The sequence below is a fragment of the Theropithecus gelada genome, chromosome 2, assembly GCF_003255815.1.
Source record: "Theropithecus gelada isolate Dixy chromosome 2, Tgel_1.0, whole genome shotgun sequence".
Lineage (NCBI taxonomy): Eukaryota > Metazoa > Chordata > Mammalia > Primates > Cercopithecidae > Theropithecus > Theropithecus gelada.
Window position 1 is genome coordinate 190556332 of NC_037669.1, and position 22786 is coordinate 190579117.

The 22786-nt window shown below is 47.0% G+C and overlaps 1 long non-coding RNA gene across 1 annotated transcript in view; it reads right to left on the reverse strand.

The window, feature by feature from the left end:
* Positions 1-732: 732 nt before the first annotated feature.
* The window catches only part of LOC112619133, a 48140-nt gene continuing 26086 nt past the window's right edge, over positions 733-22786 (reverse strand). The window contains exons 2-3 of the long non-coding RNA XR_003118180.1: positions 2474-2620; positions 733-1379 (exon numbers count right to left, since the gene is read on the reverse strand). This is a non-coding gene — a long non-coding RNA (uncharacterized LOC112619133). The remainder of the gene's footprint in view (positions 1380-2473; positions 2621-22786) is intronic.

The following is a 22786-nucleotide window of genomic DNA, read 5'->3' on the forward strand; positions in this document are numbered from 1 at the left end:
AAATTCTCATTTAATCAGGACTCATTTCCAGGCTTCTTCCTGCTGATTGTAAATACCACATTCACACACACAGCTCCACGTCCACACACACAGCTCCACGTTCACACACAGGTCCACATTCACACATACAGAGCCCCACTCACATGAACAGGTCCACATTCACACACACAGGTCCACACTCACACATACAGGTCCACATTCACACACACAGGTCCACACTCACACATACAGGTCCACATTCACACATACAGGTCCACACTCACACATACAGGTCCACACTCACACACACACAACCACACTCACACACACAGATCCACACTCACATGCACCGCCCCCCCACCACACACACAGAGGTCCACGTTCACACACACAGAGCCACACTCACACACACAGGCCCACACTCACACACAGATCCACACTCACACAGATCCACACTCACACACACAGGTCCACACTCACACATAGGTCCACGTTCACACACAGATCCGCACTCACACACACAGGTCCATGTACACAGATCCATGCTCACACACAGGTCCACGTTCACACACACAGATCCACACTCAGACACACAGGCCCACACTCACACACACGGATCCACACTCACACACAGATCCACACTCACACACACAGGTCCCCGTTCACACACACAAGTCCACACTCACACAGGTCCACGTTCACACACACACAGGTCCACACTCACACACACAGGTTGTTGTTCACACACACAGGTCCGGCATCTCGCTGAATTTAATTAAGGATCAGCCTGAAATGAAATGGCTCCAGCAGGGAAGCGGATGCCTCTGAGACATTCTGAGGACAGGAGGCAAGAGACCTTGGTGTTATTTGGTACTGTTGGTCCTGATAGTCAGGATCAAGCAGAAGAATATGAATGAATGAAGCCTGAGGAAAAATTAGCCTAGCAAGGGGAGCCCGATTTCTGTGCTGAAACATATGGCCACCTACAACCAGCAAAGATACTGGACTTCTTTTTACATACAGCGGTGCCCAGACCAAGCGTCAGGCCTCAGTGAGCTGCATGTGAACGTTTTGTTGCTTACCAAGTTTTCTGGAACCCTGACATCCCCTACAAATAAAATCAACATTGTGAACGGTCTCATTTTAGACATGAAAGGAAAGGACCTAAAGTCTGGCTGGTGTCTGAGGTGGTGGCTGTGGAAAGTTCCAGAGTGGTGCCAAGGAAATCTGGTTCAGCCGCATCTGCGTGAGGAAGAGTAAGTCCATGCTTCTGCCCACAGGGGTCTTCCGGGCTACTGGTGAGCTGTCACTTCCCCTTACAGGAGAGTTTGACGGGTGCTGGTGCAGCAGCCGATTTTGGAGCCAGAGGAGGTGAAGACACCCGGGAGATCACAGCAGGGCTGGGGAGTGAGGAGGGCAGCGCCCGGTGCTTTTGAATGATGAATTCCTGCCCTTAGAGACCAAGAAGGTAGTGTCATTTCCCCCGGGGGATCCCGTCCCCCCAACACCTGCTTTGTCATTAAAGGACCATCCCCCTCTGCAGAAGAAGAACTTAAAGGACAGGCATGTAAGACGTATTAAATGACAAAATGTCACCCGATAAACAAAGGCAAGGGGGCACACTGGGTTCATTGAGCCGGGGGGATTTGGGTCAACTTCACAGCGAGGGGCATCCCTGGTGACCAGCAAGAGGCGGAGCTGGGCAAGGGTTCACTGGCATTTCTTGATTAAGTGATTTCAGCTCTGAAAGTCCCGTGTGCGCGGCCCCAGCAGGAGGCTCCTGGAGTCCCAGGTTCGGGACAGGGCCAAGTGTGGGGCGGTCTCCTGGCCTCAGGGTCCTGAGCAGCGAGGGCGGCCGCGGGGGCGGCGCTGCAGCCGACGGCAGGGCCGGGAAAGCCCGAGACGCGGCCCGGGCCCGGGGTCTCGGAGGCTCGGGGGCTCCGGCGCGGGCGTGTCTCTGCCCCAGCCGCCCACAGCGGCCGCCCCGGCCCCGGGCGCAGACGAGCGGCTGCGCGGAGCCCCCTGGCCCGGGCCTGCCTTTGTCCCCGCGGCCCGCACGCCCCGCCGCGCGCCGCCTTCTGCAAGGATCACCCCCGCCGCGGCGCTACCTGGCCCTTTGTCACCAGCTGCCCAAGAATTCAGAAATCAAATGTATTTCCCGGTTGCAGCCGGGGCGCCCCGTTGTGCAGAGGGGTCTCTTTAACCGTTGAAATTCCAGCAGACATTGTGCAGCCCTTTATGGCGCCAAATAAAAGCCGCCCCGCTTCTTGCCCCGGCCCCCGCCGCCCCTCCCGGCTCCCCTGACTTCCAAGCCCCGGTGGGAACCTGGGAGGGACGCTCTTCTCTCAACAAAAACGCTGACGAGCCCGAAGACACTGGGGCTGGAGTGTCTTGCCAGCTAAAGGGCATAAATCAATGGGCATCTTGAGTTGGGGAGGGTGTATTTCCCTTCTTTTCTGGGAATGAATAGATGAATGGTGACTCCGTTTCTTACCACCCAGCACTGTCCGAAACTCGCCTGGACAAGTCCAATTTCATTCTTTGCAGCACGACTAGCTCCTGTGCGCTGCGGAAGACTCGGGCTGATCTGAAAGCGCCTCTCCCATTCTGGACTCTCAGGTTTTAAGTACGTCTTCCGCACCTGCAGATGAAAAACACACGTTGCTATTATTTTCCTCGATTACGTTGACATTGCCTGAAAATGAATGCAAAACATTGCCTTGCAAAGATTTTTTACCTTTTTTTTTTCTTTCTTTCTTTCTTTTTGTGATTGTGCTGGGAAACAAATGTATGCTTTTTATATTTTTGAGAAAAATCTAGAGTGGCCACATGTTCACAGCACGCATTCCCACACTTCTTGTCCACTCATAAAGTAATGAATAAGAGAGACGAATATGCACAAATCTACTAACCCATCAACATCAGCCCAATAATAAATGCTCCCATGAAAACAGTTACAAAGGCCATCATAATCTGTACTCTCATTATAAAATATTTAGCAGTATAACTTGAATTATATAGCCATGGAAGGAAGAAACCTGTATTCAAAGAATTAGGTCCATTAATTATAAATCATACATGCTATAAGGCTTTTGCAAGCTCTTAAGAATAATAATACATAATACTTAGATATTTAGCACTTAGGATTTTTTTTTCACTGTCTCTTTTTTTTTAATCGTGAGAATTTAAAGATGCCACTCAGTTATTCTGTGACTAAAGGAAGTGATTATAAATCAATGCCACATTTGCTGACAGACGGCATTCCTCTCTTTATACACATCTGTGTGTCTCCTCACACACAGATGTGTATAAAGAGAGACACACAGATGTGTATAAAGAGAGGCGTACATGCACACACATATGCGCGCACACACACAAGTGCTTGGCCCACTCAGCCTCCCCATGATTTCACAAAAGAGTGACTCTAATGTTTGCTGCCTTGTGGGGAGCCGGTGGGCATGGCAGTGAATTGGATACCTACACCAGAGAAGGCCTGAGAGGCGTAATCAAATAAGGGAACCACTTGAACTGAACTCCCAGCAGGAGCGGGAGGGAGGCCTTGAGAGGTTACACATAGTTTTTATCCAGCCTCGCAGGAGAGCACCAACTTCCTGCTGCTAGAAATTTGTCTGCAAATTTTTTCCTCATTCAGACAGAGAGCTGGGGTCCAGGAAACACTGGGTTGATATGATAACTTGATTAAGTCTGGGGACAGATGACACGGGAGCACCAAGTCGACTCAAAGGAACCTGTGCTCTCCTCTTTAACCTCTCCTTGGGAGCCTACAAATTATATCTATTAACGCATCGGCCCCCTGGCACCGCACAAAGATGTTGTCTGCCCAAATGTATGTCAGTCATTTGCAGGGGCCTTTCTGGAATTCCCACTACATTTTCATGTCTCTTCACTATTTGAAAAAATAAAATTTAATCTGATGGGCTAGACAAAGGCTCACAGTCTACCTCCTCCGTTTAAAATCGCTTTGAAGGTAGAAGTCAAGTTCATCAGCAAAAGTGTTCAAGAAATCCTTGAAATGGGCCCTGGGCAACTGGAGCATATCCAGGGGAGAGAAACTACAAGGAAGAAGGGTTTGGAAACCACATCCAGTGAAGCCTGGATGGAAAACCCAGGGATTTACCTGGAGAAGAGAAAACACAGAGAGGACTTGGGAGCTGAAGAAGTGCCAACGGGAAGAAGGATGAGAGTTTGCTGTGGGTCCCGGGACAGAGCCCAGGGAGAGACCAGCGTTCACCAAGTGCCAGCAAAGTGCCTGGATGAAAAATGGGCCATGTGCTGGGGCCGCCCCTGCGGTTGTGAGGAAATCAGTAGTGTGGCCACAGGTGCACGAATCACAGCTGCCTCTCCTGGTGTCTGATCCAGGAGACAGCCGGCCATTGAGAGGCTGGTAAACCTCAGCTCCAAATACTGTGGGTTTTTTAAATTTGAGGGTTAATTTAACAAACAATAAGTTTTGTGTCCACCACCCAAGTCAAGATATAGAAAATTTCTGCTACCCTTGAAAGTTCCCTTGTGCCCCCTTCCAGTCAGCCCATCATATCCCACTCAACCTCCTAGGCAATTATTACTCTTTTTTTTAAGAGACAGATTCTCACTCTGTTCCCCAGGCTGAAGTGCAATATCAGGATCATAGCTCACTGTAACCTGGAATTCCTGGGGTCAAGTGATCCTCCTGCCTCAGCCTCCAAAGTAGCTAGGACTATAGGTGTGTACCACCACACCAACTAGTTTGTTGGTATTTTTTGTAGAGATGGAGTCTCTAACTGTTGGCCTTAAGCAATCCTCCCATCTCAGCCTTCCAAAGTGCTGAGATTCCAGAGATGAGCCACTGGACCTAGCTGGCAGTCGCTGTTCTGATTTCTATCACTCTCAATTAGTTTTGTCTGTTTTTAGAACTACCTTTAAATGGGAGAATGTACTCTTTTGTGTCTGGTTCCTTTTATTTAGATGATGCTTTTGAGATTCATCCACTTTGTTTGCTCATTTTTATTGCTAAGTAGCATTCCCTAGGAGGGCTGTAACACAGTTCGTCCACTCATTTTCCTGCTGATGAGTATTTAAGTTGTTTCCAGTTTGAGGATATTAGGAATATAGCTGCTATGAACAGTCTCATAATATTATTCATTTCTGAGTCATAGGATTAGGGTATATTCCAAATGCCTTTTTTTTTTTTTGAGACGGAGTCTTGCTCTGTCACCAGGCTGGAGTGCAGTGGCGCTGTCTCGGCTTACTGCAACCTCCACCTCCTGGATTCAAGCTATTCCCCTGCCTCAGCCTCCTGAGTAGCTGGGACTACAGGCGCCCACCACCATGTCCGGCTAATTTTTTGTATTTTTAGAAGAGACAGGGTTTCATCATGTTGGCCAGGATGGTGTCGATCTCCTGACCTCGTGATCTACCCGCCTCGGCCTCCCAAAGGGCTGGGATTACAGGCGTGAGCCACTGCGCCCGGCCCCAAATGCCATTTTAAAAAGACTGCAAAGCAAGAAAAGCCTGAGGTCATGAAAGGTGTTGCCTTCAGCCAAGACTGAGAAGAGTTTCTGGGACTTGACAGTTTCCAGCTATTGTCGTCGCCTTCCCCAGACAGCACAAGTTGCATCCTTGTTCCTCTCACCAATGGGCAGAGGGCATATACTGAGATTGATCTAGGGCGGCCTCTGGGATTCCTCATGAGCAAGAATACCCATCTTAGCAAAATGGGTATTGGCATCATTCCAGCTTACTCAGAACATGTGTATTCCCATCTACTGAGCTCCCACTATGTGCTGGGCCTTGTCGGTGAACAAGGGGCCATCGACTGAGAGAGATGAATTTGATGAGGGCCCTGTTTTTAAAGTGCTTGCAGCTGGGTGTGGTAGCTCACGCTTGTAATCCCATCACTTTGGGAGGCTGAGGCAGGTGGATTACCTAAGGTCAGGAGTTCGAGACCAGTCTGGCCAAGAAGGTAAAACCCCATCTCTACTAAAAATACAAAAATTAGCTGGGTGTGGTGGCAAATGCCTGTAATCCCAACTACTCAAGAGGCTGAAGCCAAAGAATCACTTGAACCTGGGAGACAGGTGGCAGGTGAGCTGAGATTGCATCATTGCACTCCAGCCTGGGCGTCAGAGCAAGACTCCCTCTTAAATAAATAAATAAATAAATAAATAAATAAAGTGCTTGCAAGTCTAGAAGGAGAAATTTAAAAAGTAATAAATTATGAAACCACAAGTCAGTCTTCAACAAACACTTGGGAGTCACCTGCTGTGCTGGCTCTGGGCTAGTGCTGACATGGTGGGGAGATGGCTAGACAACCACAGAAAGAAAGTGAAGGTCAGCCCTCTGAACCATGGGGAAACAGGGACAGAGTCTCCCACTCTGGGATAATGAGTCCCCTTTAGCAAAGAGGATATAAGCCCAACGGAGAGGTTGGATTTGGATTTGGAACAGGTATCCCAAACCCCAGATCTGCTGTATCACTTTGGGACACAGAACTTGTCTCTGGCAGGTGTGCTCATGTGTCCTTATCACCTGGCTTCAGGTGGCACTAAAGCTTCCAAGTCAAATCAAAGCCATCAGAACAAAGAATGCTGGTGCTGGGAGGCCCTTTGGAGTTCACAGTTCGCTCCATCCCAAGTACAGATGGGGAAACGGAGACCCAAGCTAAGAGAAATTACGTTCTCAAAGTCACAGGGAAAACATGTTTGCCTCCCACTACAATTAATATTCTGCAGTGTCAGTCCATCATTTATTACAGGTTCTTATTATATAATAGAGACCTATTTATTTATGATATTGGCATTGGAGGGATAAGATTAGCACATTCCCTGTAGTCTCAGCAGGTTCATCAGCCTTTGCCTGTGAGCAGCTATTCCATTTGGAGAGATATATTTTTAATCCAGAAGTTACCTAACTTTATGATAAAAACAGTAGGCCTTGTTATGATAGAGCCTTATGTTATTATGGCTCACTCATCTTCTATATCAAGTCGTTTATTTTTCTGTTTGTTAGGCTTTTATTTTATTTTATTTTATTTTATTTTATTTTATTTTTGAGATGGAGTCTCGTTCTGTTGCCCAGATTGGAGTGCAGTGCCACGATCTTGGCTCACTGCAACCTCCACCTCCTGAGTTCAAGTGATTCTCCCACTTCAGCCTCCTGAGTAGCTGGGACTACAGGCGTGCACCAACATGCCAGGCTAATTTTTTTTTTCTTTTTTTTTTTTCGGTAGAGACAGGGTTTCACCATGTTGGCCAAGCTGGTCTTGAACTCCTGACCTCAAGTGATCCGCCCACCTCGGCCTCCCAAAGTGCTGGGATTATAGGCGTGAGCCACTGCTCCCGGCCTATCATTTTTTCTATACACAGGTTTGACAACTGTTTAATCATAGAAAACTGCATAAACAACTTTAGAGTAAAACTTCATTACTTTGGACTAACCCCTATAGCCTTTAAAAACACTGATGTGTATTACTGCAAAGTGAGAGAAAGTTGTGAATATATTGAATTTTCATACTACCATCTAAATGGTTGTTGCCAAATTTGTTTAATAGAAAAAAAGAATGTAGATTTATGCAAATTTGGCAGGAATTTACAAATCAGAGAGAATAAAGACAGCAATGTTCGTGGTTCCTGCTTTGTAGTTTTTTAATAGTAATAAAAATTATAAAATACTTTATACATGCACAACATTTTATGTTTTCCAAAACACCTTTATGTGCATTCTTTTACAGGAACTCCTGACAAATGACAAAATATATGCTACCTCCCTGTTGCAGATTGAGAAGGCAGAGGCTTGTTCATGACCACATAGCTAGTGGGACCACTGTGATCTCCACCCACTACCCTTTGCCAAAGAGCNGACCACATAGCTAGTGGGACCACTGTGATCTCCACCCACTACCCTTTGCCAAAGAGCAATATAGCACCATGTGATAGTCCCACACAGAACCCAAGAAAGCTCGAGGAAGGCATTGACACAGTGGCTCTTTTGATTGTAAGATCTGAGATCACATAATGTTTTTCAAACATATGATATTCATTTTTATAGGTCTTCTGCCAGAAACAGGGTTAGCTCCATAGTTTGTGGATTTTATTTGCTATTTAGTGTCATTCTAAGTAAAGAAAAATTCACATTTTAAATTATTAGCATGAGTTTTACAATTCATCTTTAACTTGAATAGTGCCAGTTTTAAATGCAAATATAAGAACATTTAACTCCTATGCAGAATCACCAAAATTGCAGAATTTTTATTTTGTAGTCTATATATGTATGTGTGTGTGTATATATGTGTGTGTGTATATATATATATATATACATTTTTTTCTTACCAGAACAGTGAAAGTGCTGTACAAAACTAACCCCGCTGTTTTTACTTCTGTTGGTAATACACACACATTTCCCTTCGTACCTTTGACTTATGATGAGGCTGAATGAGAGGGCAGGGAGCTATGGATCGTCCTAGCTCTCTCTTTCCTTCTTGTGTCATTTTTAATGGATCTGTTTTGCTAACACAAGGACATAAGGTGAGTAAGAAAGGATGTGATGGGATTCTTTGGTCAATTGTGTTTCTTAGACCTCCACTGTCTTTTTTTGTATTCTTTTTTTTTTTTTTTTGAGACGGAGTTTCGTTCTTGTTGCCCAGGCTGGAGTGCAATGGCATGATCTCGGTTCACTGCAACCTCTACCTCCTAAGTTCAAGCTACTCTCCTGCCTCAGCCTCCCAAGTAGCTGGGATTACAGGCACCCACCACCACACCCAGCTAATTTTTTGTATTTTTAGTAGAGATGGGGGTTCCACTATGTTGGCCAGGCTGGTCTCGAACTCCTGACCTCAGGCGATCCACCTGCCTCGCCCTCCCAAAGTGGTGGGATTACAGGCATGAGCCACTGCACCCAGCTCTTCTGTATTCTTTTGCTCTGGTTTGCAAGGAGTGCATGGCTTCTCAGGGCCATCGGTGCCCACTTACTCAGGTGTGGGCAGAGCATGCTTACCTCCCTGAGTGTCGAGGAACTCCTGGGCATCATGGGCCCACTGGACTCCTGGACTCCTGGGCATGGAGAATGCTCTGTATGAATGGCATAGCGAGGAACTGCAGTGGCATGACTCGCCTCTCCTCCACCGTCTCACTGGGCTTCACTTACAAAAAAGAAGTTCAAAGATGAAATTATCAGAATGTCAAGACAGTGACAGAAGGGCACTAAGCCAAGCACATGACCCTTCTCAGCACAGAGTCCTCTATAACAGAACTTCAGGGCCACATGACAAAGTCAGTGTTGAGTATTCCTAGTCTAGAGGCTATAAGAGTACAGACGTGTCTCTCAGGCCCCAGGCGGGAATTCGAACTTCTAGACGAATTCCAGGGTGGAGCACCTTCCTCACAACATCCGTAGAATGGATGAGGCTCAGTGAAGCATAATCCCAGAGGGGAGACGGAACCCAGCACTGCCCTACCTGAGAGCCATGTGTCTGTAGCTGCGTGACTTGAGGATGAGGAAGGAAAGGGGGGACAGTAGAAATCCGCCGGGCACAGCCAGAGTACAGTGGAAACAGTCTTGTCGAGAAAATGCTATTATGACCAGAAATTAAAGGGGAAATCCAAAATGTTATTATAACCTAGCGATGTTCTTCTTTACCCACAGAATGATGCTTTAAAGAAACTCATTACTGAAGACATGTCTCTCGAATACACATTTACACAGTCTATTTAACACAACCCCTGGAACAACGCTCCCTAACAGAGAGTCAGGGAACGCTAATTTCCAGTCACAGCTCTGATTCATTCTTGATGGGTGACTCTGGGCAGGCCACCTGACTTGTCTGAGCCTCAATTCTCTTCTCTGTAAAATGGGAATAATGATTCCTAATCCAGAGGTAGGGTCGTTGTGAGAGAATGCATGTAAAAGTAAGCTGTAAGCTGTAAATCACTGCGCACACGTGAAGGCATGTAGATTGCCTTGGCACGTTGGCATCCTGTGTACAAACGTTATATATCACACACGGATGCCATCAGGAAATTCCACTCCGGGGCAGAGTGATTTACAAAGCCTGCTCAGAAGTGGAGTCAATTAAGGTCAGCTTTCTATGTTGCTAAACAACAGGGGATTCTGGGTTCAGTAACGTTGAAAGGCAGGCCCAACACACCCCTTGAAACTGGGCTTTTGAGAGGGTTCAAAGGAAGGCGAAACAAAAGCCCCTCTTTGTGATGTTTTCACTCTTCCCGCATTGTCCTCTTTCACCCTCCAAGGGCCTTCCTGTAAAGAAAGGGGCTGCTAATGTGGCGAGTGGGAGTTTGAAATTGTCCTGGGCCAACAATGTTGGCACATTCTGCCGGGCCTCATTACAGAATCATCTGAAATGCTTGAGAAGTGTTTCCCACTCATTAGCATAAATAGCAGAAAAACTCTTTCACAAACAAAGCAGGTTCCATCTGCCCCAGTATGTCCTCACCTTGACTTCAAATGGCCAGTCCCTCCCCCAACACAATACAGGGGCGCCGGCCTCCGAGGCCTCAAACACCCCACTTCAGAACAGCATTCAGCGAAATACCAACACGGTAACCTGCATGTTTATTCATTGGCCGGCCCCCTCCTTTTAATGGAGTCCCTTCCCCATTGTGGCCACTTGATTCTTTCACAGACCTAAAAGGGACAGGCAGGGAGAGGCGTCCTTTCGAAGCTGTTGGGATCCGTAGCAACCCACACCTTGTGAGTGGGTCGACTAGGCTAATTAGGTTTGTTCTGCCTTTTTGGCCCAGGCGTATTTTGTCAGGTATTCTGCTGTGAGATTAAAGAGTCATTAATCACCCAGGCCTGACGCTGACAAGGTGGCTTTTACAATGAAGTCCACTTCCCTGGTGCTGGCTGGAGCCGAGGCCGGATCTGTTTTGCATTACATTGCAGAAGAATGTAATGCGGGTTTCTTCCCAGGCGACCTCACAGGATGTCAACCTCCGGCCCGGGCCTTAAGAAGGCCGGTGCCAGGGACAGAGATAGCATCTACTTTGAAGGCAAACTGTGCTCACAGCAGCTGGGTGGAGTCTGTTGGGTTCTGGAAGGGCAACTCACAGAATAAGGGTAGAGCCTGACAGAGTCAGACCTTAGTCCCCAGCCACCCAGCCCCGCATTTTCCCGAAGAAAGCCCAGAGGCTCCGAAAGGAAGGATACTTGCCCGAGGACGCACAGTAAATCACGGTGAGAGTCAAGATTAAACCAGGGCATCTCAAGGCTGTCACACTACCACATCTGAATCCCAAACTAAGCTTTTTATAACCCTTTTCAACATAATCAATAACTGTTACAGTTGGCAATTCAGAGGTCCTTCACTCTTAAGAGGAGAAAGAAGGGAAGTCAATCCCATTTGTCAAGTGCACTGTGCTATTTTGCATATAATTGATTCTATTTAAATGCCATTTTCATAAGATGACTTGTGAAAGGACTCACTCACCCTTAGTTCTCACCCAGTGCAACAGTTTTCCTGATAAGTAGGCATTACATCCCTATTTTATCTTATCTTTTTCTTTTTCTTTCTTTTTTTTTTTTTTTTTTGAGACGAGAGTCTCCCTCTGTCACCCAGGCTGGAGTGCAATGGCGCAATCTCAGCTCACTGCAACCTCTGCCTGTGGGTTCAAGCGATTCTCCTGCCTCAGTCTCCTGAGTAGCTGGGATTACAGTTATCCACCACCATGCCCAGAAAATTCTTGCGTTTTTAGTAGAGACGGAGTTTCACCATGTTGGCCAGGCTGGTCTCAAACTCCTGACCTTGTGATCCGCCCGCCTTGGCTTCCCAAAGTGCTAGGATTACCGGCATGAGCCACTGTGCCCAGCTAGCATCCCTATTTTTATGGACAAAGACGCCAAGACACAGCAAGTTTAAATAACTCATTCACAGCTGATATTCTTTCTTGTGCCAGACTGCCATTTGAAAAGATAAGTTCTCTAAATCCAGGCGTTCTCGTGAACTTTTATTATTACTGATGTCAATCACAAATTAAAAGCTTAGGTCAGTTATCTAAACATCAGATTATCAGAATGCGTTGTTTCCTTTTAATCTCAGTTTGTGATCATGCCACCTATCTCTGCTGATGTTTCCTTATTGTCTTTTCTTCTTTCACTCTTTCATTAATTCAGTAAACATTTATTGAGCATGCCGGGGATGCCCAGATTTTAAAAACAGGGCCACATGCCCCTTTCTTGTGACATTACTGGAAAATGAGCTCCTCACAAATAAGAGAGTAAACCAAGAAGGAGGAAGGCAAGGGCTCTGGGAGACAGGAGCTCCAACACAGAAGGATGGTGAAGGCAATCCCCAGGAGGCTGCAGGGTCGTCCAGAGGAAGGCTGCATGCCCAGTGCACAGGGAGGACAGCTGGCCCACACTGCTGCAGGGCACAGCCCCGGGACAGGCTTCAGCAGAAAGACAAATTCGATAGGAGACCTGATCATCTACATCACCACGGAGGAGATTTAGAACTTTGGCAGAGTTTGAACCTTTATTATTACTTAATACAATGAAAACAAAACAAATGGATTCACACCTGTAATCCCAGCACTTTGGGAGGCCGAGGTGGGTGGATCACTTGAGGCCAGGAGTTCAAAATCAGCCTGCCCAACATGGTGAAACCTGTCTCTACTAAAAATACAAAAATTAGCCACGCATGGTGGTGGGCACCTGTAATCCCAGTTACTAGGGAGGCTGAGGCAAGAGAATCGCTTGAACCCAGGAGTCAGAGGTTGCAGTAAGCCGAGATCAAACCGCTGCACTCCAGCCTGGGCAACAGAGCAAGACTCCATTTCAAAGCAAACAAACAAACAAAAACCAACAATAATAAAAAACAAAACAAATGAAAAAATAAGACAGTTACTAACTCCAGGAAAGGAAAGGCAATCACACAGTACTTCAGGGCACAGTTATAAATCGAATTTATATTTTCATATGGAAACAAAGAATGATGAAAAATGATATTAGCATATAATAACAGTGGAAGGATATAGAGTGAAAGAATGTGTGTATGAGGGGAGGTCACGGCACAAGAAGAAAAAGCTAAACTCATCTTTCATGGTGGGAATTCAAGATTTAATGCTTAAAACTAAAAAATCAAAAACAGAAACACAAGCATATTAGGGACAACATTTGTGGAACTATTTGACTCTCCAAATTGTGTGGATATGTAACTTTGGTAAATACAGAAACTCAAATTGGAAAGTCACTGATGAATCTGATTGCTAAAGTAAGACACTGTGCTTGTTGTCAAGGGGTTAACAAACAATGTCCTTGGGAGGCTGTCAGGCCAAGTCATAATTGAAGCATACCTGGGATGCCCTGGCCCTTCTGTGGGTCATTGAGAGGTGTAGCAAGTGGTTAAGGAAGTTCACAGGTGAGGGGAGGGGCGATGTCTTGAGTGGATGCAGCTGTGAAAGGGAGGGAGCGTGAGGAATTGGTCTCATAACCACTGACGGTCTGAAAGCCAGAGAAGGCGCTAGAACGTCGGGGAGATAATCCTGGTCCTGTCTAGCGAGATAGACAAGACTCAAAAGTGAGCCTGAACCAGACCCAGTTTGAACCCCAGCTGCTGTACTTACAGACCACATTATTAACTACTCTGAGCCTCACTTTCCACAATCTATAGAAGAGAAAAATAGTATCTCCCACCCAGGATTGTTCTTATACTTGATTCAAACACATTTATAAAAAGCCTCCACTACGAAACACTTAATGAATGCATCTCAGACACTGAATAAAAACAGCCCTCAAACACACCATCAGTGAAACCAGCAAAGTCAGTCGTATTTCTTGTTTCTTGAAAGTATAAATACATGCAGAGATCATCTATTCGAGTCTACAGAGTGACTCAACATTAGAAAAAAATGAGGAAAAAAGTGCATGTAAGGAAAATGGCGTTCATGGACGATTTCACTGCATATTCATAACCTACACTCAGACACAGGAAATTTCATTCAGGGATTAGCTGCATAGTAGGATCGATAAGCTGGATACAAGCATTCATTCCTTTCTGACATTGAGTTGTTCTGTAGATTTGAACCTCAGAAACCTACAGGCAACTGGCTTTCTTTAATTTTCTCGGGTCCTCATCCCTGTTTATCTCTTCTGTCTCTCTCTGCCTCAAGCCCAGAGACAACCCTTCTCTTTTTCCCTTTTTCCCGATGTTGCTTCTTCCCTCTCCTCAATCCTCTTCAATAAAACCCTCACTAAACTCCAGGCCTTGCCTCTCCTGTCATCAATCTGTGCAAAAATAATAGTACACACAGCCGGGTGTAATAGCTCACGCCTGTAAGCCCAGCACTTTGGGAGGCTAAGGCGGGCAGATCACCTGAGGTGAGGAGTTCGAGACCAGCCTGGCCAACATGGTAAAACCCCGCCTCTACTAAAAATACAAAAATTAGCCGGGCATGGTGGTGAGCGCCTATACTCCCAGCTACTAGGGAGGCTGAGGCAGGAGAATTGCTTGAACCCAGGAAGTGGAGGTTGCAGTGAGCCAAGATCGTGCCACTGCACTCCAGCCTGGGTGACAGACCAAGACTCCGTCTCAAATATATATATATGTATTTTTTTTAAAATAGTCCACACCAATATTTGTCCCAAAGACTTAAGACTTTTGTTTTTTAAAGATTTAATGTTTCCATAACAAACAAAAATTGGATTCAGCCTTGAGAAACATATAATCAGAGGCTGGCTTCCCAGACTTTCAGGGACTGGCGATGCATGGGAAGGGAGCTTCACAAAATCAATATAAATGATATTTGCTTGTAGTATTTTGGAGGAGAAGTGGGGGCAGGGCAGTAAAGGAAAGAAAAACATGTAGCTGAGCAAGAGAGGTATAATTTAGAAGCTGCCATGTAGTAAGTAGGAATTTCGAAGGAGGATAGATGATTTTTTACAGGTTTGACAAGAAGCTGACGGAGAGAAGTCGTGACCGGACTTGCACCTGTTCTTTAAGGAGGATGAAAAATGCTGCGCGCCTCACCAAGCCCCATTCCCAATGGGTGGAAGAGGGGAAGGGCTCAGCGGCACTCCGGGGGCCACCCTCTGCAAAGCCTTTATACATGATCTCTAAGCTGGACAGTAACAATGAATAGTACGTCTCATACCATCACTAACATGATGTATCTGTGAATCATAGACAATATTTACTGGGCACTTGTCATGTGCCAGACACTGTGTTAAGCATTTTTCAGGGAATCTTATTAAATTCTCATAACAATTCCATGAAGGAATCTCTACAATGTTCTGATTTACAGATGAGAAAAATGAGGCTGAAAGAGGTGGCCACTTGCCCAGGCAAAGCCAGGACTCAGACAAACACAGGTTTTCCCTGACTGTGGAGTCCCACTTCTACGGCAGAATAATTTTTTTTTTTTAAGACCGAGTTTTTCTCTGTCTCCCAGGTTGGGGTGCCATGGTGTGATCTCGGCTCACTGCAACCTCCACCTCTGAAGTTTGAACGAGTCTCCTGCCTCAGCTTCCCGAGTAGCTGGGATTACAGGCATGCGCCACCACGCCCGGCTAATTTTTGTATTTTTAGTAGAGATGGGGTTTCACCATGTTGGCCAGGCTGGTCTCGAACTCCTGACCTCAGGTGATCCACCTGTCTTGGCTTCCCACAGTGCTGAGATTATAGACGTGAGACACCGCGCCCGGCCATGATTTTTTAATAAGTACTGATTTGTGTGTGTTTTTCCTGAATTTTCACAAGCTCTCCACAGAGTTAGACAGTTCTGCATCAGGGGTTTCTATAGGACAGTAAGCAAAATGCTACCTGAAAATTAAATCTCTTGCTGTATTTTGTAGATGCCAAAATGCAGAGATGATGCTGGGTGTCCTAGATGGACCTTTAAAGTAGCCCAGGACAGAAGAGTGATGAGGAATTTCTCCCAGCCTAGGAGGGGGCCCTGGAGTTTTGTTGGTGGAGGTGGCCAGGCCCTCAAGGTGTGGGGAAGGCCACATGTAGGAAGGCCAGGGGCTCTCAGCCTCCACTGGGACCTGGTGTGGGGAGCAGAGCAGAGGACCTCAGACGTGACTGGAATTTAATTTCCTCCACCTGGAAGGATGGAAGCATAAAGAAAGATTTAAGATCATTTTAAACAAAAGAAAGTGATATTTCTCATACAAATAAATTCATGTACTAAGATTTATATGCACTACAAAATGGGTAACTAGGCGGCCCCCCAACTTCTCACTTCTATGTACTCAGCTTACTGATAAGAGTTTGGCTGGGTGAGGTCAGGGGATTGGCATAAAAAGTTGATAACACCCAGTTTCACCTTCATCTGCTACACAGAAGAAAATGGTTCTTCACACTATCAAAAACTTCTCCTTGGCCGGGCGCGGTGGCTCACGCCTGTAATCTCAGCACTTTGGAAGGCCAAGGCAGGCAGATCACGAGGTCAGAAGACCGAGACCATCCTGGCGAACACTGTGAAATCCCGTCTCTACTAAAAATACAAAAAAAAAATTAGCAGGGCGTGGTGGTGGGCGCCTGTAGTCCCAGCTACTCGGGAGGCTGAGGCAGGAGAATGGCGTGAACCCGGGAGGCAGAGCTTGCAGTGAGCCGTGACTGCGCCACTGTACTCCAGCCTGGGCAACAGAGTGAGACTCCGTCTCAAAAAACAAAAACAAAAACAAAAACAAACAAACAAAAAAAAACATCTTCTCCCCACCCCACCCCACCCCGGCCAAGGAATAACCTGCTGGGCTCTCTGCCTGACTCCGGGAGGACCCACCATGTCATGTACAAGGAGCCTTAGAATCCATCACTGTGCGGGGGGAAAGCATCTGCTCAAATGCACAGCCCGCTGCCAGAGCCCCGCCAGGAACTCTCCAGAGCTCCCTTAGTTCCTTTCCCCAAAGCTTGAACATTTGTAAAAAGAAGAAAATATCATTTTTTTAAGAATAGACTTATCTGACCCTCCAATCCCCATAAGACACCCCTTTACACACTCTCATTGCACCTTTCACTTCTCCTTCCCAACACCATTTGAACTGACGGATTTATTTGCGTAATCATTTGCTATTTGTCTCCTGTGTTAGAAGCTCCATGAAGAGAGGGACTAAGCCTTGTCCTCTGCTGCATGCCAGCACGTAGCACCATTTCAGGAACACAGTGCTCAAGTTATACTTTCTGAGTGATTGAATGAACCATGGGCGAATGAGCATGGAACAATCACAGTTGGCAAAACCTCAGCGATCACACAGCCCAGTGCCCTGAGAAGCCCACACTCAGTGAGGCTAAACAACTGGCCTGAGATTCCAGAGAGAGTTGGTGGTCAAGCCCACGCTAAAAGCCAAGGACTCTAGACAGATCTTTGAGTGACTTTCTTCTGACTCTATCATTTGCAGTCTCCAAATTCATCATAGACAGACCAAGACCAAATTCCCACCTGTCCATACAGCCACCCTTGTCCTTCCTTGATGCTCTCAAGCTCACCTGTTTCAGTATTGTCACAAGCCCCTCTTCTCTAAATTTTTGGTGCCTTCTGTCCCCTAGTGTCTCAGTATTTCCAATGCCCAAGAAAAGATGATTGCTTTCTCTCTTATTGTAAAGAGTTTCATCTTTTAATATGATTGTCGAAGGCTTTAAGATTCATCCCGTTCAGCAGATGGTCACTGAGTCCTCACAGATGTGGACACTGTTTTAGTGCAGAGGGTAAAACAATAAGCAAAATAAGTCCTTGTACCATGTATATACTGTTGCCAGAGACAGATCATAAAGATAAACCAGGAAATACATTAGTTTCAGATAATGATAAGTGTCAGGAAGAAAATAAAATATGGTAAGAAGTTAGAGACTGGGGTGCTATTTTTGATCAGGAGTTAGAGAGGACTTCTCTGAGAAGGCCTCATGTAAGCTGAGACTGAATTGGAAGGACATGCCAGCCTGCAGAGATCTTGGGGACAACATTCCAGCAGACGGCCCGGAGGAACTGGCCAGTCGGCAAGCAGAGCACATGAAGCTTGGTCAGTGAGGTGGGCAAAGGGCAGATCACAGAGGGCTTTGCAGGCTGTGAGGATGACTGGATTTTATTCTATGGGTATCAGGGAGCCGCCATTGGAGGTTTCTAAGTAGAGGAGTGTTGTGATTTTTTCACATTTCAAAATGACCACGCTGGCTGCCGTGTAGAGAATGGCCTAGGAGTGGTGATGCGAGAGCAGGTGGATAAATCAAGGGGCTGCTGCCGTGGTCCAGCCCGGAGAAGAGTGTGTGGGACCAGGCGGAGAGCAGGGAAGCAGTGAGGAGCGCCTGTGGAGTGTGTTGGAGAGGTGAGGCTGGCATGACTTGCTGATGGACTGGATGTGCGCTGTAAAGGACAGAGACGAATCAGATAGGACTTTTTTTGGTTTGTTTGTGTAGTTTTTGTTTTTGTTTGTGTTTTTAGACGGAGTTTCGCTCTTGTTTCCCAGGTTGGAGTGCAGTGGGGTGATCTCGGCTTACCGCAACGTCCGCCTCCCGGGTTCAAGCCATTCTCCCACCTCAGCCCCCCGAGTAACTGGGATTACAGGAATGCGCCACCACACCTGGCTAATTTTGTATTTTTAGTAAAGACGGGGTTTCTCCATGTTGGTCAGGCTGGTCTCAAACTCTCGACCTCAGGTGATCCTCCTGCCTGGGACTCCCAAAGTGGTAGGATTACAGGCGTGAGCCACCGCGCCCAGCCAAGGACGTTTTCAATCTTGTCTTGAGTGTAGGTGATGGTGGCACATTTGCTAACATGGAGAAGACTGGGAAAGCAGCACATTTGTGGTGGTGTGGTCGCCAAGAGTTTGTTTCGGATGCGTTAAGCTCAAGAGGTCTCTTAGCCCAGCGGAGATGCCAAGTAAGTGGCCAGATATGCAGCCCAAGGAACACACAATAACTGAGGGATTTCTGAAGTCTAAGAGGACTTCGGACTTCAGCCAAGGCTGGGCATAGGGATGAGGAGAGGCCTCCCGTTCTCTTAGGTGGCTGTTACTCTTAGGTGGCTGAGGCCCCAGGACACGGAAGGGCCGTTTGCCGCTTTCACTAAGCTGCCAAGGTTGCTATATCCCGAGTGTCTCTCTGCACCAGCACTGACCACCCAGACCCATCAAACATGGGTCATTATCAACGCTTTAGAGCGATTCTGCCCCAGCCTTCAAACAGACAAAACCGAGAAAAAGGGACCCTTTCCCTCTGAGTTTGTCCAGGAATGTCCTTTTATTGATTGCTTTATTTACTTGTTTGTTTGTAAGGTACCTTCAGATTCTGTTTTTTTGGGAATGAGAATTAACGCTGGAAAATAGCATTCAGGTTTTCCCTCGCATGTCTTCCACCGCCCTCCTTGGTGGTTCATCTGCGGACAGGAGAACTGTGTTTGAAAAAGGAAAATCAACTCTAGTGGCCCAGAATCAGGCAGACCATGATTACCTTGTTTAAAAATCCATCACAGGCTGGGCACGGTGGTTCATGTCTGTAATCCCAGTAACTTGGGAGGCCGAGGCAGGTGGATCACCTGGGGTCAGGAGTTCGAGACCAGCCTGGCCAACATGGTGAAACCCTGTCTCCACTAAAAATACAAAAATTAGCCAGAGGTGGTGGTGGGCACCTGTAATCCCAGCTACTTGGGAGGCTGAGGCAGGAGAATTATTTGAACCCGGGAGATGGAGGTTGCAGTGAGCTGAGATCACACCACAGAACTCCAGCCTGGGCAACAGAGGGAGACTCTGTCTGGAAAAATATATATATATATGTGTGTGTATATATATATATCACAGAAAGATTTCAGCTCGTCTTGGCAAAGCATCAACATGGTATAGTGGAGACATTCACAGACAGAACTGGATTCGAATCACGTTTCTTTCACTGAACAATTCTGTGACTTTGGGCATGTTACTTAATCGCTCTGAGCCCCAGTTTGCCCAGCTGTAAAATAAGGATGATAATATCTACCTTCCAGGAGTGAATAGTGATTAATTGTGAGCCGCAGCTAGCCTGTATAGTTGACACTCAGGAAATATTGAGTCTCCTGCTTTCAAGGCATGGCTCTTCAGCTGGGTTATGACACCTTTTGATCCATTCAGATGTGGTTACAGCCAGTGAACCTCAGAATATTTCAGTTAGGTCTGTAAGCAGCACTCTGACCGCTGGAAATCCATCATTAAGTCAGTGGTGGCTTCAGGCTGCTCGGGTGTGTCAGAAGAAGTTGCACCCAGCTCACCTTCCTTCCTACCTGCCCCATCACAGCAAGTCAGAGAAGTCAAGGAGAGCTGTAGTAACAAAAAGTCTTGAACACGTGTAGAATACTGAGCAGTTCCCAAAGTGCTCCTACCCTCAGGGCAACATAGAAGCTGAAATTGTTACTGTTCCCATTACAATGAGGATGAGGAAATTGGGCTTTATAGGAGAAGCGATATACTCAATGTCTCAAAAGTAAGTTTCAGAACCAAGCCTCAACACCAATCATTTTTTTTTTCCTTTTTTTGAGACAGGGTCTCACTTTGTCACCCAGGCTGGAGCATGCAGATCTCAGCTCACTAAAGCCTTGACCTGTGGGGCTCCAGCTATCCTCCCGACTCAGCCTCCCGAGTAGCTGGGACTACAGGCAGGTGCCACCACGCCTGGTTAATTTTGATATTTTTTGTAGAGGCTAGGTCTCACTATGTTGCCCAGGGTCGTTTCAAACTCCTGGACTCAAGAGATCCTCCCACTTTGGCCTCCCAAAGTGCTGGGCTTACAGGAGTACACCACCACGCCCAGCCCCTCAATGCCAACCTCTGAATTCAGTGTTCCTGCCACACCACAGTATCCTGAGCAATCTTGTCTTGGAAAAGTCACGACCAGCAACCGTCCTGATGTCTTGGGACTGACTTCTTGTCCAAAGGGACAACTTGGCTCTGACCCTTTAAAAGCCTTCCCCACGGCTTCAAAATGTGTGGTAGCAAGCAACAGAGAAACTGCGGATGACTCATTATCAGCAGCAGAAACTTTACTCCAGAATCGCCCTGCCTGCCTCATACCCTCCCCTGCCCAGTTCTGCTGTCTCTTCTAGATGGATGGAACTGCTCACTGGCTGGTCTCCTGACAGTCTGACTTTACTCTGGGACTGGAACTTGCATTTCTGGTCTCTGGCAATGAGTAGTCACAGGTAACAACAGGTTATATTTTTATAAAATAATAGAGATGGGATCTCACTATGTTGTCCAGGCTGGTCTCCAACTCCTAGCCTCAAGTGATCCTCCTGCCTCCGCCTCCCAAAGTGCTGGGATTAACAGGCATGAGCCACTGTGCCCAGCCATCAGGCCATTTTGGAACCCTCTCATCCAAACTTGTGACCTTTCCTCGAAGTTAATTGCGGCAAGAATCTGTCTGACTTTGGTCTGGGTTTGGTTTGGGGTATGGCCTAAGGGTAATGGGCACTGGGTGATATAGCCCATCCAGTTATCCAAGGCTGTCAAAAGGTAAACTAAGTCCCACTCTTCCCTATCTTCAGAAAAGGACCAGGCAGGAAAAATGGAAAATAAGAGTCTATCCTTAAAAGCTCAGGAACCACCTCAAGCAAAGCGCTAATGGTTACACAGTTTCTCCTAGGTAGAAACAGAGGGTCTGTTAGAGCCGGCACTCCTAATTCAACAACCTCATTTCACACACTGGGAGACTGGAAAGTAAAGTGGAGAAGTCCACGCAGTTCAGCAGAGGCAGGGCTGGCACCCAGGCCTGGGACTCCCCGTTCGTTTTTCTCACTGAGCCATGCAGTTCACTCACGAATCCCAGGCACATTCTGTGTAGATGACCCAGGTGATCCCACCCCACCCCCGACTTCCAGAAGGGTTACACTGTAATGGTTTGTGTCACAAACTTGAATGATATAAACCTATGTCTATGCAGTTCCTATCCAGGCAGAGCTGCTTCCAACAAGGGCTATCCAAAGAGGCCTCGGCTGGGAGTGACCACCCTAAACCTGCCCTGCGATTTCCAGGATAACCTTTCGAGTCTTCCCAGCTTGTGGGATCACTGGGATGGGATGAAGGAAGCATGGACAGCAGTGTGTTCTGTTTTCAGTAAGTCTGCTTCACCCAGTATCTCCCCCCACCACTATTTTCTCCCTCATCCTCTCTATCCCCTCCTCTAGTTCCTCATCTACTGCCACCACCACCTCCTCCATCTCCTCCACACCTCCACCACCAGCACCCTTCAACCCCTGCCTCCACTTTCTCCTTCTCCACCTCCCTCAGCCCCTCCAAGCCTCCTCTACTTCCTCCTTCACTGCTTCTGCCACCTCCACCACCTTCTTCATGCCTTCCACACCAAGACTACTAATCCCTCCCCTCCAGCACCCCACCACCCCACCTCCTCCTCCTCTGCACAAACACCCACACCAGCTCTGCCCCAGCTCTGCTTCCTCCTCCAGCAACACCCCCAGCTGCTCCTCTCTCCACTCCTCCTCCACTGCCCACCCTTCCACACCACCTCCAGCAGCAGCTCCACCACCTAACCTGTAGCATTAAGGTAGGTCTTCTAGCCAAACATGCCTCTAAGACCTTGGTGCTTCTGAAACAAAACGGGTGATCGGTGTTTTAATCCATAGCCAGAGTCACTGAGATTCAGCAGGCATTTGAAATGAACCAGGATCGATTCCTTCTATTTTTGCTCATTTTGAAATTGCTTATCTGACCTCCCCCCACACACACACACACGCCTGCGTGCACACGCACACACACACACAGGCTCCACACTCAGGCTCCTGATCTCTCTTTCTCACCAGAAGACCATAGGTAGTCTGAAATGAAGCAAACAATGGTGGCCTTGTTACAGGAGCCTGATATTAATAGACTATTCCTT